The following is a 5,553-nucleotide window of genomic DNA, read 5'->3' on the forward strand; positions in this document are numbered from 1 at the left end:
TGGTTTACATAGGGTCGGAGTCAAACACTTGATAATAGAAAGGCCCAGGGATACAGAAATGTGGTCCTTTGAACAAGATATTCGTTTATATTGCAAGCTGTTGCTACTGCCACTGGCTGTCAGCAGGGGTCAGCCTAACATACACTGCACATTCAGTATTGCTACTTCTCTGATTATAACATATAACATAACATGATGATGAAAATAAGAAAGCGCTTAAAGGGTTGTCATTGTTTATCATCAGCAATTATTGCAGCTAATATTTAAAATTAAAAGAATTAAAAGAATGATCACAGTGTTTTTTAAAATTATCAATCAACAATTTACTTGTCAGATGTTGTTGTCTGTTTAAGAACACAGCTCACACACATGTCAGTCTCATAAATATGAAGACAAGAGGGTCCAAGAGTTTTCTCTTGTTTTATCTCAATGATCAGTCTCACTTTTTACAGACTGAGGGTCTACTCAAGAAACGTCCTGTATCACCACCAGTCTTGAATCTAGTCGTAGAGATTAAAATAGCAGCCTAAATGCACTGAATCACACTCTCTGTGTGTCTCTGACTGCAGGCCAGTTTAGACCAGTGGTTATGCCTGATATTTAATCTCAGTGATACTGATACTGTAGTGTACAGTAGGCTTACGCATGTCAGGTGGGCAGAGTGGTATAACATGTCTGGTGGGCAGAGTGATATAACATGTCTGGTGGGCAGAGTGGTATAACATGTCTGGTGGGCAGAGTGATATAACATGTCTGGTGGGCAGAGTGGTATAACATGTCTGGTGGGCAGAGTGGTATAACATGTCTGGTGGGCAGAGTGGTATAACATGTCTGGTGGGCAGAGTGATACAACATGTAGGGTGGGCAGAGTGATATAACATGTCTGGTGGGCAGAGTGATATAACATGTCTGGTGGGCAGAGTGATATAACATGTCTGGTGGGCAGAGTGGTATAACCTGTCTGGTGGGCAGAGTGGTATAACATGTCTGGTGGGCAGAGTGATATAACATGCCTGGTGGGCAGAGTGATATAACATGTCTGGTGGGCAGAGTGGTATAACCTGTCTGGTGGGCAGAGTGGTATAACACGTCTGGTGGGCAGAGTGATATAACATGTCTGGTGGGCAGAGTGGTATAACCTGTCTGGTGGGCAGAGTGGTATAACATGTCTGGTGGGCAGAGAATGATGATGAGTGATATAACCCACCTTTGTATTCTTTTGATCTGATAAACCATTAATCTTCCCCGTCAGAGGCAATATTGTAGTTTATTATGTAGATACAGTGGCTTGCGAAAGTATTCACCTCCTTGGCACCTTTCCTATTTTGTTTCCTTACAACCTGGAATTAAAATGGATTTTTGGGGGGTTTGTATCATTTGATTTACACAACCACTTACAGCTGCAAGTCTCTTGGGGTATGTCTCTATAAGCTTGGCACATCTAGCCACTGGGAATTTTGCCCATTCTTCAAGGCAAAACTTTTCCAGCTCCGTCAAGTCGGATGGGTTCCGCTGGTGTACAGCAATCCACCCCCCCCCCCCACACACACACACAAACCCACTGGCTCCAGGTCATCTATAAGTATATGCTCAGTAAAGCCTTGCCTTATCTCAGCTCACTGGTCACCATAGCAATACCCACCCATAGCACGCGCTCCAGCAGGTATATTTCACTGGTCACTCCCAAACCCAACACTTCCTTTGGCTGCCTTTCCTTCCAGTTCTATGCTGCCAATGTCTGGAATGAATTGCAAAAATCACTAAAGCTGGAGTCTTACATCTCCCTCTCTAACTTTAAGCATCAGCTGTCAGAGCAGCTTACCGATCACTGTACCTGTACACAGCCAATCTGTTAATAGCACACCCGACTACCTCATCCCCATATTGTTACTTATCCTCTTGCTTTTTTGCACCCCAGTATCTCTACTTGAACATCATCATCTACATCTATCACTCCAGTGTTAATGCTAAATTGTAATTATTTCGCCTTCATTACCTATTTATTGTCTTACCTCCCTACTCTTCTACATTTGCACACACTGCACATAGATTTTTCTATTGTGTTATTGACTGTACGTATGTTTCTGTGTAACTCTGTGTTGTTGTTTTTGTTGCACTGCTTTGCTTAATCTTGGCCAGTTCGCAGTTGTAAATGAGAACCATCATTCCTTCAATTCTGATCAGTTTCCCAGTCCCTGCCAATGACAAACATCCCCACAGCATGATGCTGCCACCATCATGTCTCATTCCATGTTGGGTTGTGTTCTTGGGGTAATGAAAGGTGTTGGGTTTGCGCCAGACATAACATTTGCCTAACTTCACTGTCCCTGAGTGGGGCTTTGCAGTCAACATGGCAAAATGGAACTGGTGCCCATTGAAATGTATCTAATGATGCTCACCAGCTGTGCCCCGCCTGATGATGATGTTACTGGCTATGTTTATACTGTGTTTATACTGGCTGTGTGTATACTTGCTGTGTGTATACTGGCTGTGTGTACACTGGTTGTGTGTGTACGTACACTGGCTGTGTGTATACTGGCTGTGTGTATGGATTATCACTGTGCAGATACAAACAAGGACCAGGGCAGTAGACTACGAGGCCTATGGAGGTTGTCTATGAAAGACTCAAAGCAGATAACCAAAGGTGAGAAAAGCATGGGATGAAATATCAAGAATCTTGTGCCTTCTTGCAAGAGGCCAATGTTATTACCAGGTCAAGAGTTTTTCCTGTAAACTCTTGGCCCTAGAAACTGTAAGTTAATGATTTCCCTACCCGCGGCAGATGATTCTTAGATGTTTGTTCATTAGGAAGTTTAAAGGTTGAACAATAAATCACCTGCTGTGAAATTTCTCTGCCAGACAGCTTTTAACTGCTGTGACTGAGGTCACTTTGTTAAGATAAATATCTGTATATTATGTAACTGTGTCTGGGCCAGGCTGCCATGATCAGATATTAAAATACATTAACCTTGGTTTTGCGGTCACCTTGAGAGATCGGGCCTTCCCTACCTAGTACTCATACTGTATAGCAAACTTAAACAAAAGAGGAGGAAAACAGAACTATATATCCACTGATGAGATGAGTGTGTCCACCATTTTAACATCCCCGCTGTCTTTAATGGTAGGTAAGGGACCCCGCTGTCTTTAATGGTAGGTAAGGGACCCCGCTGTTTTTAATGGTAATTAAGGGACCCCGCTGTCTTTAATGGTAGTTAAGGGAGCCCTCTGTCTTTAATGGTAGTTAAGGGACCCGCTGTCTTTAATGGTAGGTAAGGGACCCTGCTGTTTTTAATGGTAGTTAAGGGACCCGCTGTCTTTGATGGTAGTTAAGGGACCCACTGTCTTTAATGGTAGTTAAGGGACCCGCTGTCTTTAATGGTAGTTAAGGGACCCCGCTGTCTTTAATGGTAGGTAAGGGACCCCGCTCTCTTTAATGGTAGTTAAGGGACCCCGCTGTCTTTAATGGTAGTTAAGGGAGCCCGCTGTCTTTAATGGTAGGTAAGGGACTCGCTGTCTTTAATGGTAGGTAAGGGACCCCGCTGTCTTTAATGGTAGGTAAGGGACCCCGCTGTCTTTAATGGTAGTTAAGGGACCCGCTGTCTTTAATGGTAGGTAAGGGACCCCGCTGTCTTTAATGGTAGGTAAGGGACCCGCTGTCTTTAATGGTAGGTAAGGGACCCCGCTGTCTTTAATGGTAGGTAAGGGACCCCGCTCTCTTTAATGGTAGTTAAGGGACCCCGCTGTCTTTAATGGTAGTTAAGGGAGCCCGCTGTCTTTAATGGTAGGTAAGGGACTCGCTGTCTTTAATGGTAGGGAAGGGACCCCGCTGTCTTTAATGGTAGGTAAGGGACCCGCTGTCTTTAATGGTAGTTAAGGGACCCGCTGTCTTTAATGGTAGTTAAGGGACCCCGCTGTCTTTAATGGTAGTTAAGGGAGCCCGCTGTCTTTAATGGTAGTTAAGGGAGCCCGCTGTCTTTAATGGTAGGTAAGGGACCCCGCTGTCTTTAATGGTAAGTAAGGGACCCCGCTGTGTTTAGACATACTCTCTGATCTCTCTCCATGTGTCTTTATGAAGGGATGGAGGCTTTGTTTCTGTATCAACCTTCCCTCCAACCCTGGTTTTCTCCCACACTGCCCACTCTTTATTTTAAACTGACACACCCCCTTTTCTCTCTGGTCACTTGTCTGTCTCTCAGGGTCCCCTGTGCTCTCAGGGTCTGATTGGCTTGAAGGGCATTCTAGAGTGTGCATTTCTTCCCTACAGCGCACTGTATTTTTGCATGGTAGAATTCAATGGCAGCAGTTCATTTTTTTTTTAGTTGCTTTTTGAAAGCAAAAGTTGAATTGAACAAAATTTGAATTCGTTTTTACATAATAGCAAGCTATGTTTGATGGTTCGGTTAGCTAAACTAGCAAGCCTGTTTGGTTGGTTACCACGGTAACTACTGTAGCTATCTAGTAAACTTGCTAGCTACTTCAGTGGGTGTTGAACACATTTATATTGGCAAATGAACACAATTCTAGTGGCAAATGTGTTAAATTATAACCATGTTATAAAAGGGATAATCAACTCTGGGATCTATAGCCCCTCGTTGATCATCCCTTACATAAAAGCTGATCTGTTTTTATAGCTGTTAAAATATTAGCATGCGGGTGTCTTTTCCGGTTGTCTGTTCCCCTGTGTAGCTGTTTGTTGTTGTGTCTGTGAGGGCCTGGGGTTTTACTGTTGTGTTTATGGTCCCCAGGGGAACAGCGGGGGCCCTCTGGCCTGTGAGAACTCGTCAGTATGGAAGCTGGTAGAGGCCATTAGCTGGGGTCAGGGCCGTGTTGACAGGAACAAGCCTGGCGTGTACACTCGCGTCACCCCAGTCCCTCAAGTGGATCCACCAACAGATGGAGGTTAGGAAGGGGAGCAGGGGTTGGGGATTGGAGCTGGCAGGGTTTAGTGAGCATAGGTATTTTAGGGTTTATGAGAAGGGCGGGAGTTTTGTCATGACCAAGACCTCTAAGCAGGGGAACCTTTTATTAGGGGTTATAGTGATGAGAGAGCCAGAGAGTTGGAATTAAATAATTAATTAATGAAGGAGCAAATAACTGAGGAATTTAGGTGTTCAACAAAGCACAGACTACTTGAAACAGTGAACCAGAAAGACTTAAACCATAGGCAATGCAGCAGTTGAGGGAGAGAAAGGGTGCAATGCTTGAGCCTCCCCTGCTTGTCTTTCAAATTCCGTTTCACGAGCCCAGTTGATCTCCTGTCCATATATTCAATGAACTAAGATGGACAGCTGTATTTTATTCAAACATTGTGCCTTCCATGCCCCAAGTCCAGCAGCTGGCTGTACAGTAAAGTACAAGGCTAGATATTAAATGACCCAGCTCGTTCAGAACTATTTCCATTTGAACGAGGTAGGCTGTGTTCTCTCCCGCCCTCCCCTTTTTAAATATATTAAACTCACTCAATGGACATTGTAACCTCTGAAAAGGTACTATACTCATAACAATATTGGTCACATACAGTGTAAACGATGTCTTTGCTTGCTAGCAGGCTAA

This window comes from Oncorhynchus gorbuscha, linkage group LG01, assembly GCF_021184085.1.
Source record: "Oncorhynchus gorbuscha isolate QuinsamMale2020 ecotype Even-year linkage group LG01, OgorEven_v1.0, whole genome shotgun sequence".
NCBI classification, from domain to species: domain Eukaryota; kingdom Metazoa; phylum Chordata; class Actinopteri; order Salmoniformes; family Salmonidae; genus Oncorhynchus; species Oncorhynchus gorbuscha.